The following is a 12,444-nucleotide window of genomic DNA, read 5'->3' as shown; positions in this document are numbered from 1 at the left end:
TGTTTATAAAGTATTTTGACAGGTACTTGGGTATCATAGTGGTGTAGTGTATCTTGTACACCAGGCCCATTGCAAGTTGCTGTACTCTGTCATCTACTCTGAGCCACCCCACTCTTAGCTGGTGAGTAGCGGTGAGGTGAGTCTGATAGGGAAGTTTAAGCAGGACCCTAATTAGTTTATTTTGGGCTGTTTGGAGTTTAGTTTTTAGGGCTTGTGGGGCGTCACGATACCATACGTGGACTCCGTAGTCAAAGAGGGGCTGGATTATTGCACCAGCTATGGTCTTCAGTGTGTTGAAATTGACAACAGTGTGTTGAAATTGATCGGGGCGATCCTCTGTAGGAAACGAGTTCGTTGATTGATTTTATTTATTACTTTAGAAGTCATCTTTTCACTGGAAAGATTAGCTTCAAGGATGCATCGACTTTTTTGAGGTTATGATTTGATCCAAAGAGGATGGATTGATAATTTGTTGTCGTTAAGCCATGTGCAGATCTTACTTAGTTCAGAGTTAAAGGAAGGGTAACATAACGGGCACTACTTTGAGTCAATAGAACAGTGACGTAGTTGTGAACCTATTTGCCAATGCAACTATACCCTGAAAGGGTTAATATTGGGAGCTGTAGGAAGAATGTTAAGTGAATGGGAAAAGGCTGTGGGAATTACGCTATTGTATACTTTAATAATAAAGATAAATACATAACATTGTTAATGACCGTGACCAACGATCTGAATTCTGTCCCCTCGTTGTATAATTTTATTAATTTACGTGACTGATTTCGCTATATTCATATTGAAACAAGAGCTTGCAGTCGCGAGGGGCGTGTCTTGACTCGCTCCAGGCTTGCTAGAGCGGCTACTGGAGCTCTGCCAGGCCGAGTGGCCGGGCTCATCCGTGGGTAGAACTAACAGAGGGGACTCGGTGTTTGGTTATGGAGGTTTTTTCCCCAACCCCCCCCCCCTATTTTCGCCGTGGGACAATGATGAGAAAATAATATAACAATTGGGAAGGAATTAAGCCTATTTTTTCGGGAAAGTTCATTATAATTGGAAGAGCACTTTATACTCGAGACTTTGGGATGATTCATTTCCAGGGTTGCATAAATCAGTAGGCTATAATAGCCTAGGCTATTTTTTAATAAAAATATGTAGGCTAGATATCTAAATTATTTTAGGAGCAAACGCAAAATGCTGAGATTGTAGGCAGTGTAGCTTATAGTCAGTGCGCATTTATTTACCATTATCTATTAGGCTATTTCTCGGTGTCTTATAAAGTTTCAAGGCCAATCAAGGGTCGTGTTTTAATATTACTTATTTAATTGTAAGAAAGGTAGCTCAGTCTACTGATGTTTCTGTCTGTGTCCACAATAAAACGTTGGCTGGCAGCTACGAGTGCGCCGCTATAGTAGGCTATACTCTTTATTTAGTAGCCTATTTATTTAACACAACTGCTGGTGCGTCCGATTAGACATGAAACAAATGGTAAATAATCCTTACCATTTGTTTCATGTCTAATCGGACACACCAGCAGTCGTCTCACCCATCCACATTCCTGCTACTTTGCCGATGTTCACGCATTATTACCATAGAAATGCAAATGTAGGCATCCCATTGAATAGAGAAAAAAAAAATCAACGCCCATGGTAAAGATGTTATTTGACTATAGAAATAATTTGTTCTTTAAAATGTATGTAAATAATCCCGTACGGGATGGGCTGTCTTGAAGCTGTCATCACGAAAATAAAACGATTATTAGTTCAAACTATGATAATGTGGATATCAGCATTATAACCGTTTAGGTTTGAACCTGTTGAATCTCAGCTTCAGCCATCTGGAGCAGCATCCCCTTCCACAGGCATCTCTCCACGAGTGGGCAACACCACTTGGTAAAAGAAATATAAGCCCTGCATTGATTGTCTTAAACTTTAAGATCGATTAAGTTACATATCAAATAGGTCCAACAGTACAGAACACCCTATTTTCTATAGTAAATATCTAGACTACTGTATATATTTTTGCACTGTTGTTGTTTTTTTCTGACAATATCTACTGCATACTACTATACAATGTTATGAGATACACAAAGGTTTCTTGTGCAAATAAACCGAAAATCCTACTAGGATCTACTTTTAGTTGACCTTGTACCAGTGAACTGTACTGTCATGAAACTCTTGGGTTTAAATCATCTTAGAAGACCTTGTATTGAACTGTACTTTTTCGGTGTAACTGTGGGAAGTGTGTTCCAACTTCCAATGCCAACCCATGTAGAGAGTATCTGCTGCCAGTTACACACAGACACTCAACACCATGAGAGGCTCCACAGCAGTGCAGATACATCACAGACCACCCTGGTTTTCTATCTGACTGTCTGGATGTCCACGTTCTGAGGACAGCATACCCATCAATGGTTTGAGGAGTAAAGAGATGATGCTGAGGAACTTTCCACTCAGCAAGAACATGTGTAAGTATTATAATATACAAAACCAAACACTTTTTACATGGAGAGCTCACACTTCCTATACTTGTTTTGCTTGCCAATGTGTAGTCTAACTTTATAACATGTAGACCTTGTAAAAGTGATGATACATCTCTCTAGTATCCCACTAACCTAATCCTAATGGCTGTTATACTTTAATTTAACACAATTTAAGCCACAAATACCACACATAGTGCAGTAATTGCTACCAACACATTACTTTTTATTAGTGCTACAACCTAACAGTATGTCAAAAACTAAATATTTCACCTAAACCATACAAGCTTTAATTCTCGTATTCCTTCCTCAGAAAGTTCTGTTACATTGTCTACAGACAGTTTGTATGGTGGAACTGGAAATGACTTGGGAGGTACAACAGGGTTCCTCTTCCAGCGTGTTCTGTAAATTCTGTAAGTGATCCTGGAATTCCTTACACCGTTCAAGCTACCATAAAATCAATGTAACCTGTAAAGAAGCCCTCAGGGATTTGTGTTATCCTTTAAGGAATAATGTCAAACTGTACCTCTGTACCTTTGGCAAACTGTTAATAAAGTATTCAATCAAAGCTTATGGATTTGTCATATTTGATTTTGCACAGGGTTCCATAAGACAGTGTTTCTGAAATGGGGTTCATATGTACATTTCTAAACCAAATTACATCAATTTCTTGATAGAAAGCAATGTTTATTTGCCATTATGCTGTTTTATTCTTGAACATATTGGCACTGGAACTGGACTTTTGATGGGAATTTTGCTGTAGTCAGTCGAAACAGCCAACATAGATTGAGGACCACTGCCATAAGAGATCACAGCAATGCACAGTAGCTCTCCTCTTCTTCACTTGGTTACTGGTTCACTGGGTTACTGGTTCACTGGGTTTTCCTCTTCAGAGAGGGTAGCAGCTTCCCGACCATCACCACCATATTCTGTTACAAACACACCAAATAAAACATGCAATATTACAACATTGACAAAGTGTACAATTATAAAGGACCTTTATACAAGCTACACTTTGAATTCACCCATAAACATTCCTTCAGCATTACTAGCTGAAGGAATCCAAGGAAGGCTCTAACTTGCTCAGTGTCTGGTTCACAACCTTTTGACAATAAGCCAGGACCTGCAGACACACTATCAACTGAGGGACACTAGCCTCCAATCCTATTACCCTCATGAACAAAGGCTTCCCTATTCTGGGTAAAACACAGAGCAAAAGTCACAGATCTACAAGGTCACAGTGCAACGTGTTTTTTTATTTTTTTTTATTTTTTTTTTATACTTTATTGTGTCAAAACATGCACATCACTTCCATCATAACATTCTTCAGAACTTTTAACATGTTATGTCCTTTTTTTTCTTTCAGCGCAACGTGTTTTAGGCTTCGGTAATTTAGTAATTTAGCTTAGTAAAGACCGCTGGCGAACTCTAGGGCCTTGTGTCCACCAATATTTTTCCCCGGTGAGAAACGTAGTGCACACGTGTGTGCAAGTTGCATAAATGTTGTTTACGGTGAAAGAATTCCAAACTAACACTGCGCTCAGGAAAGAAAATACTGAGACAACAACTTAGTGAGACAACGTAACGATTTTGTAGAAACTCACCCATGTCCTTGAATCGACTGACATGGTCCGCTACTGCACGGCTCAACTCAGGGCGATTTGCCTTGTGGCACAACGGTGGTGGCGAAACGGGCATCACAATCGGGGTGCTGTCATTGTCTCCAGACAACAAGACAACCATCTCCAACATTTTTTCTGAATATTCTGTAAACAAATGGCAATAGTTCAAGCTGTTGTATTACTGTTATATCTTGTTTACATTTCTACAAGAGTAAAATTATTTGTTATTAGTATCTCAACTCAGCCTTGCGACTGATAGTTGTTATACAAGGCTATACTGTAGGTACATACTGCTAAACTGTACAGTACTACATACAGTCTGTGCAGTGTACACTACTACATACTGAAACTCACCATAAGTGGGTTGAATCTTCACTGGGCGAAGTGAATAGTCCCCCTTCTTGGCCTTCGGGAACACAACTGACCATCTCAGCATACCATCTTTTCGCACTGCCTGCATGCGTCCACTGTTCTCATTGTAGTTCATGGCAGCAAGGTATGTTCTAATGGACGAGTAAAGAACAAAAATAGAGCATGTCCCTGAATAGTAATGAAACACTTATCTTATACTAATCTTTTTACCATAACATTTTCTAAATGTGCTGCCAACCTGATATGCATTCCTGTGTAAGAGAACGCGGTGTGTTTAGGAAGAAAGTGTAGAATGAGCGAATGATACGCTTCTAAACTTGATGTTTGGTGGTGAGTGGAGAGCTGGGAAATGTCCTTAGAAATCAAAGTGCCGTGGAGAATCTTCTCTAGACCAACTGAGCTGGCAGAGTCTGAGGGAGCAGGGTTCAAACACAATAAGATTTCAAACACCAGGGATGCACTATTAACATTAAAGCCATTTCACGTTCACATTGAAATAATTAAATTGTGGTCCAATTGAAACTAGAAAGGTGCAATTCTGGGAAATTGCAAGTGTGGTTGTACTGATGTGAGTAGAGAGGAATCCACTGATACATTAATTCTGTCTTTAAGTGTATATTAGCATGACCAATCCTGTCTGATTGGTAATTTTATTTCCAAGATATCTGGCCTACAACCCCGATAAATGCTGTTCAACACAAAATATGTTCACTTTAGCCAGCATAAAGGTTCTCTGACCTAGACTAATGATGTGTTGCCTAATAGCAATCACACTAATGATAACTTACTTGGTTCCAGCCACACCTTCGTCCTTTCTTTCTCTTCCAACGGAGGGTGGGGGCATGAAGGCATCAGTGGAACTGGCAGGTCTGTGTGTTGATTCTGTAGATGATAAAGCACAATCTGCCATTTGGCCAAAATCATGTCCCTGTTTTCTTCTGTACTTGATCCAGCAGACCAGTACAGATGGTTGGTGATGGATTTTGTCCAAAGCCCAACATCTACACTTTCCTTCCTCATGGCCAGTGCCTCAATCTTCTTGGAGATGCCTACACAAAGTATAAGTGATTTACATTAGTTTAAAATCAGAAGATTATTCTACAGTATATTACAAAATATGAGTTCTTTATTAGACATTGTGAGTGTTAGTTGTTTTTTAGATGGTGACAGTTGTTTAGTGTTTCTTCACTAGTTAAAAAAACCAAACAAATTAACACAAGCACTGTAAATCCTCATCACATCATACCTTTTGCAACATGCCATATGTCAAAACGATGGTTGACTCCTAGCCAGCCTTCCCGGACCCACTTTGCAACCTGGCGATTTATGTCAGTGATGAGGGTCCCGACTTGCAATTCAACACTGTCCAGGAACTCCTTGACTCTCTGCAGTCCCCTCAGTTCACACCATGATGAGCTTTTGACCCCAGGCTCATTACTCTAGGAGAGAACAAACGAAACACAACAGATTGACTTATGAACTGAATCTAAAGGAGAGACCAGATGGATCAGTCATCACAGATCGCTGACCAATTTACAACGTGAAAATAACATAATTGCATACCTGTACAATTTGGACATCAACAACTTTGTTGATTCTCTGCTCAATCACACTGACAGTTCCAAACTTTGCAGAGTGACCAGGGCTATCACTCCTACCATTTCCTGACAACACCAGTGGCCCAGCCATCTCTTTAAGGGACGCGATGATGTGACTTTGCTCATCCCTCCAGAGTTTGACAATGGCAGGCGCAAGGTGTGCTTTCTGGTGCCTAAAGAATGTGTTGCGATGGATGGTCATCACTCCCATAATGTTGAGCATTCGTAGGGCTTTGGTCGGCATGCTTCCAGAGACAAGAATGGCAGCAGAGAGCAGCAAATTCCCAGCTGCAATCGCCCCAATCTTCGGCTGGCTCGTCCACTCTTTCACATGGCCACAAAAATTGCAGCACTGTGTGATGCAGACCGCTGTTCCATTTACTCTGACTGTGCCAGGTGTCTCCTCAAAACACACCACACAGGTTTGGAAAAGGGTCATTAGCTGTGACTCAAAGACGATATACTTCTTGTCCTTCACAGGACCTGGGTCAGCAGTTTCAGGCTCTCTGTAAAAGAAACACTTCAAAGTGAACCACTGGGATAAACAGTAAAAATAGCAAATGTAAAACTTTTACAATGCATGAATAGCTTATAGATTTGCATAGAGATTTAGTGTGCAATGGAAAACAGAAGGACGTCAAATAATAGACTCCCATACTGCATACGTAATTCACCAAAAATAGCTGATCTACATGCTCACAATGTGTTGCTGTGAGCTTGTTGTAGATCATCTATTTTTGGCAAAGAGATTTGGTCTGGATTGAAAAAGAACAGACTGTCTAAGACAGGTTAAACTGAAGAGATATGGATTCATTCCATTTAATATCAAAGTATCCAGCAGCACGCTTGGACTTGCGTGTGTGTGTTATATCTCTCCATTCTGACATGTCTCCTTTCCGACACTAACCCTATCTCTTACCCTAACGCTAAACGTAACCTCTATGGAAGTGTTGCCACTCCGACAATAAGTAAATGTCGGAGTGGCGACATGTTGGAATGGAGAGCAGTATTGGCATCACTGCACCCACTTTGAGAAACCCTTCCCAAGACCACAGTTTAGAGAAATAATTGTTTTTTCAAAGCATAAATGTGATTACAGTTGGCCACTGACCGAGTCACACATGTCATCTCCTCATCTTCCTCATCTTCTGATGGGACATAATCTTCGTCAGCATCATCCTCCATCTCCTCTTCCTCCTCCTCCAGCTCCATGGTCTCTGGCTCATCCCATAGGAGTTCACACTGCACTCCCATCTCCACCATTATGGGCTAACTGGTTTGACAACCTGCAATTACAGTCAATTGAGTAGTTGTGGTTATTAGGCTACGGCATACTTGGAGTTGGGAGAGGGTTGGAGATGACTGTATGATGATTTAAACACTTTGAAGTATAGGAACATAAGGCAACTTGAATAAAAGACCTTTATTTTTAGGCACTGGGTTAGGGTTAGCACATTGGGTAAAGAGGCGAGGTTGTAGCCTTCGCATGATGATATGCTGACCTCAAAATATTATTGCACCTCTCCATTTTTTTTTTTTTAAATTGCTCAAATGGCTCCAGGGCCTTCATTCAATTTGCAGTATGATGTATGACCTAGGAATACGTTCACCAATTCAATATAAAACATGTTCAGATTACTCACGGATGCTCGCATGTGGAGTAGCTATCCACGTGCACTGTGTGCCTTGGTGACACACTCCTGTTACAGGAACCAAGGGCGTTGGCTCAGGCTGACTGGTAGATGCAGAGGAAGATGTAGAAGGAACCTCTATCCTTTTTGTGACAGTGGTTGCCAGGCACTTTATTAAAAAGCACAGAACATACAGTACAACTATTACAATATGCCTGTGTAATAATGCTGTGTGTGTGTGTGTGTGTGTGTGTGTGTGTGTGTGTGTGTGTGTGTGTGTGTGTGTGTGTGTGTGTGTGTGTGTGTGTGTGTGTGTGTGTGTACTACTGAACCTATGAACCTAAAGAAGATCACACACATGCAACATACACTTGCTGTTTTTTGCAAATGGTACAGTGGTACAATTTTACAATGATGCTAAAAGGATAACAACTGTGGTCATGTAAATAAGTGATTCTGAAAGTGGGCTTCGGGGACCCTCATGGGTCCTTCAGGGAGTTCTAGGGGGTCCACAGTCAAATCAATGATAGTTAACCAAATGGACCCTTAGGTCAGTTGTTCTGAATTTACAAATGGAACCAAATGGACCCTAGCTTAGGGTCTATTTGGTTCCCTAATTGTACACTCAGATTTAGATCAACACTGATGATAGAATGGATGTTTCAGACAAGATATCATGATGTTATCAAATTGGGGTCTGTGGCCTAATACATATCAAACTGAGGGTCCTTGGTATTAAAATTAAATAAACCCATATTCTTTTATGGGGGTCCTTGCCATATATTTTCAAATGGAGGTCATTGACATGAGAACGCTTGAGAACCACTGCAAAATCAGATGTAGGCCTATGTGTCATTGGTTTTTGTGACAATACATGATTGTGGATTTCTTTAGGCAACCGACTTTGGGTCGATTTGAAATACAGTGTCACTGTCAACAATGATATGGTATGAGCAGGCTCATCGCGCGAAATTGTATGAAAACAAACAATTAGGGTAGGCCTACGTTATATTATGAATTGCATAAGTTGTCCTGGTGGAACACTCGCATCAAATGTGTTACTGCGCCCCCCACAAGGGACCCAAACATGTAGCAAAATAGATATTTGTGTGGAGTATGAAAACTGTATTGATAGACTTACCCGGTTAACCTCCATCATATGCGAGGCTCTCGACTGAGGACGGGCTGCTGTTGGAGCACCGGAGACGCCAACATGCACAGTGGGAACAGCGTCTTTATTCAACACCAGCCTTTTGACAACACCAGCCTTCCATTGCAGATAGGAGTCGTAGTCCGTCGGCAGAAAGTGTTCGAAGCATATATTGGACACGCCTGGGACCCCCTTGTTCCAATCTGCTCGTTTAATACGTGCAAACTTGTCCCACTTCTTTGCAAGTTTCTCGTTCCTGGGCCAAACATGAATGGGGACACCAGGAGCAGCGACATTGCTGCATCCTCCAATAACGCACCACTTTGGCATGTTTAGTTCTGAAAAGAACTGTTGTGTTGTGCTTTTAAAAAAGCGTTTGGGTTGCTATCGTTATACTCACTCACTCACAATTACTCCTACAGACCACAAAATAAACAACCACGACCACGCGCCAAACTTTGACTGCAGCTGCCTGTGTTCTGTTCAGGAAATGGGCGTGTCCTTACGAGGTTCAGCAAGAGATTTGTCCTCCCTTCCTTTCGTCACGCAGCTACGTCATCACACATTCCAAAGTCATTTTCCAACATGGCGACAGAAGATGATTTTAATTGATAAAACTAAATTATAACTATGTATTTTGAAATAAATATGACTCAAATATATGTAAAAATACTCAAGGGTTACTTAAGAGACATGTGTCAACAGTTTAGAAAGGTAAATTGCATGGTGCCTACACTTTAAGTGTCTTTACAACCTGCAAGTGGTCCTTGCCCGAGACTAGGAGAGCCGAGTCATCCGCGAACAGGAACAGGTTGCAGTCACAAGCAGATGCCATGTCGTTCACGTATATTAGGAACAACAGAGGTCCCAGTATGCTACCTTGAGGAACACCACAGCTTACTGGGAGGGGGGGGGGGGGGGGGCAGGGTACCGTTAATCTCCACCACCTGTTCCCTCCCCACCAGGTAAGATTGTGTAGCGGGATGGGCGTCGGTTCCCACTGCCCATACTCCTCCCACTTGTTAGTGGCCTGATTGAGCACTGTATTTAGGCAGCATAGCTTGCAGCTGCGAGTTAGCTGTTTGTCTCCCCTTGTGGGGCACACTGAAGGTGCCCTACAGCTCCCGCTGGCCTGATGGGTTTCAGCTATAATTGTGACTTCCTCAGTGAAGGTATGTTTATTGTGTTTTGCTGTTTAAGTGATCAACTATATTTATTGATACGTTGAACTTGAACCTGATCGTGGCCGTTGTTGTTCTAGGCTCTCACTAAAACTCCTTCCGGAGTCCCTACCCTGGAGTGTGGCAACAATGTGCCACGCACACTTGTCATTCTGTCCGCCACTGCGGATATGTGTGTGCTATTCAGGCAAACACGGTATGTGCATGGTGCATCTCTCTGTTTCTGTCTCTGTGGATGTTAGTCTACAAATTATACAAAAATACTAAAATGGCCGCTTGTGCCTGCCATTTCAGGGCCAGGTGACATGCTGCTGTTCTGCTGGGGTTCTGCTGATCTTATTGTTACCACTCCATAAGAAATGCACACCACTCCTTGAATCTTCCCAGTTATACAGTACAACACCCTGTCAGCAGGAGGAAACCACACTTCCTAGCCCATATTGTGGGGTCAACATTGTTCAGTCATCATATCCTGTACTTAAAGAGGCTTGTCCATGTAAATATATTATATTGAGTCCTAACTCTGTTTCCTGTTACAGGCCTGGTGCTGGGGCTCTTATAATCGGGACAGGTGACGGCAGCCATAGGTGGTAGTATTTCCCATGTTTGTGTTATTGCTTTTAAGTTTGGCTTGCTGTGATAAATTGGAGTACCATTGCCTTGGTAGGTCGGCCTGTCTCCCATCCCATTGTCCCCAGCACTGGCCTTTAGATACCTATTTTATTGTTTACTCACCCTTGATGCATTTCATTGTTGAGTGAAATACCGATGGCATGACGATGATTTAAAGGTCTGTTTAATAAAGCCTCTTTTGTACTTTCGTTAGAAATGTTTCTGTCTTGGTTTATTCAGTAAGAACGAACTTGTGTGCTACCTTGAATATAAGGTGTTTAATTTAGATGATAACTATTTCCGGTGGTGCAATTCCACCGGTGGCGTTGTCTGGCAATTACCTTAAATTATACCACTATGCTTCAATTGCATCCAACTCACTGCTGCGCTGTCAAGATCAGAATAGAATGATTTACGGTGTCAAATGCCTTCTGGAGGTCCATCATGACCATGCCGCTATATTGATTTGGTCGGTCAAATAGAGAAGGCATGTGTCGGTGTCAGGGTACTGAAAGGAATGGACAGGACGGATAGATGTGTAAACAGTGTTTTCTTGTGGTCGTAAAAAAACACTGAAATGGGCTGGCATAGAAACTGTTAAAGCATTCAATAATTCTCGACCTAAATGGGTTTAATAGGGTCTCCCCCTCTTGTCCGTCAGCAGGAAGGGGATAACTGCTGGGGCTTGGAGTGTGAGCAGCAAGCCAGCCCCTCTACCAGCTTGATGAATAAGTAAACACACTGGTCAGAGAAACCCCCTGCTGGTAAAACAGCGAGCTGTCTTCCTACTGGGATGGAGTGCTGTTTACTTGCTTAGTTCGGCTGGTGGGAGTTTCTCAGAGGCGTCAATTGGGTATGGCAGGGGTATGCAGCTGCCATACCCTGGGTCCAGGGGGGGAAATTAAAGTTACTTTTAAATATAAAAACATGAATGTCTCTTTGTCTATCTGTGATGGATATTATGTTATAAAATACAGTAAAATAACTACAAATGCAATATTTTACAAAATGGTCACTTCAGCAAGGTATATTATTCTCCAAATTTTTATTCATCTTGACAGAATGGTGTATTCCCAGGTTCCGCAGGTCAGCTGCACAGGTGCAATGCATTATTGATAATCGTGGCACGTTTACTAACATGCCAAGTTTAGCTGCGCTTGAACAACCGTTCCAGGCTGCCATATATCCATCCCAAGAAACCGTAGAAACGGGGGGAAAAAAAGAAAATGTACTTCTTAAAATAAATGAATCGTGCCTGTTGATAAGGTATGGCAACGTGACTGGTGTCTTGAACGCGCGCCTTCGCGCGCGTTCAAGACACCAGTCAGGTTGCCATACCTTAGCTTTTTCTGAACTGACACCACTGGGGTTTCTCCTTACACACTCCCCTCTTCGCCCCGTCTTCTCTCTCTGATCTCCTCCCTGCTGAATCTGAATGCATAAATGGTAAATGGTGCATTTGTATAGCGCCTTTATCCAAGGCACTTTACAGAGATTGTGCATTACATTCACCCTTTCACACACACATTTCATACACCGATGGCGGAGGAAACCATGCAATGCACCAACCTGCTCACCGGGAGCAAGTAGGGGTTCAGAGTCTTGCTCAAGGACTCTTCGACACTAACTCTGGGGGAGCCCGGATTCGAACTGGGAACCCTTCGGGAACCCTGATTGCCGGTTTCTCTACCCCTGAGCCAATGCCGCCCTCACATGAACCATAATTCTGGCTGGCAGGATGCATTGCATAGGCCACAAAAAGTGTAACCACACTCATTCATCTATGTAAAGCACTTTCAAACTGC

Source organism: Nannobrachium achirus (assembly GCF_963921795.1).
Source record: "Nannobrachium achirus genome assembly, chromosome: 5".
NCBI lineage: Eukaryota > Metazoa > Chordata > Actinopteri > Myctophiformes > Myctophidae > Nannobrachium > Nannobrachium achirus.
This window is presented reverse-complemented; position numbering follows the sequence as displayed.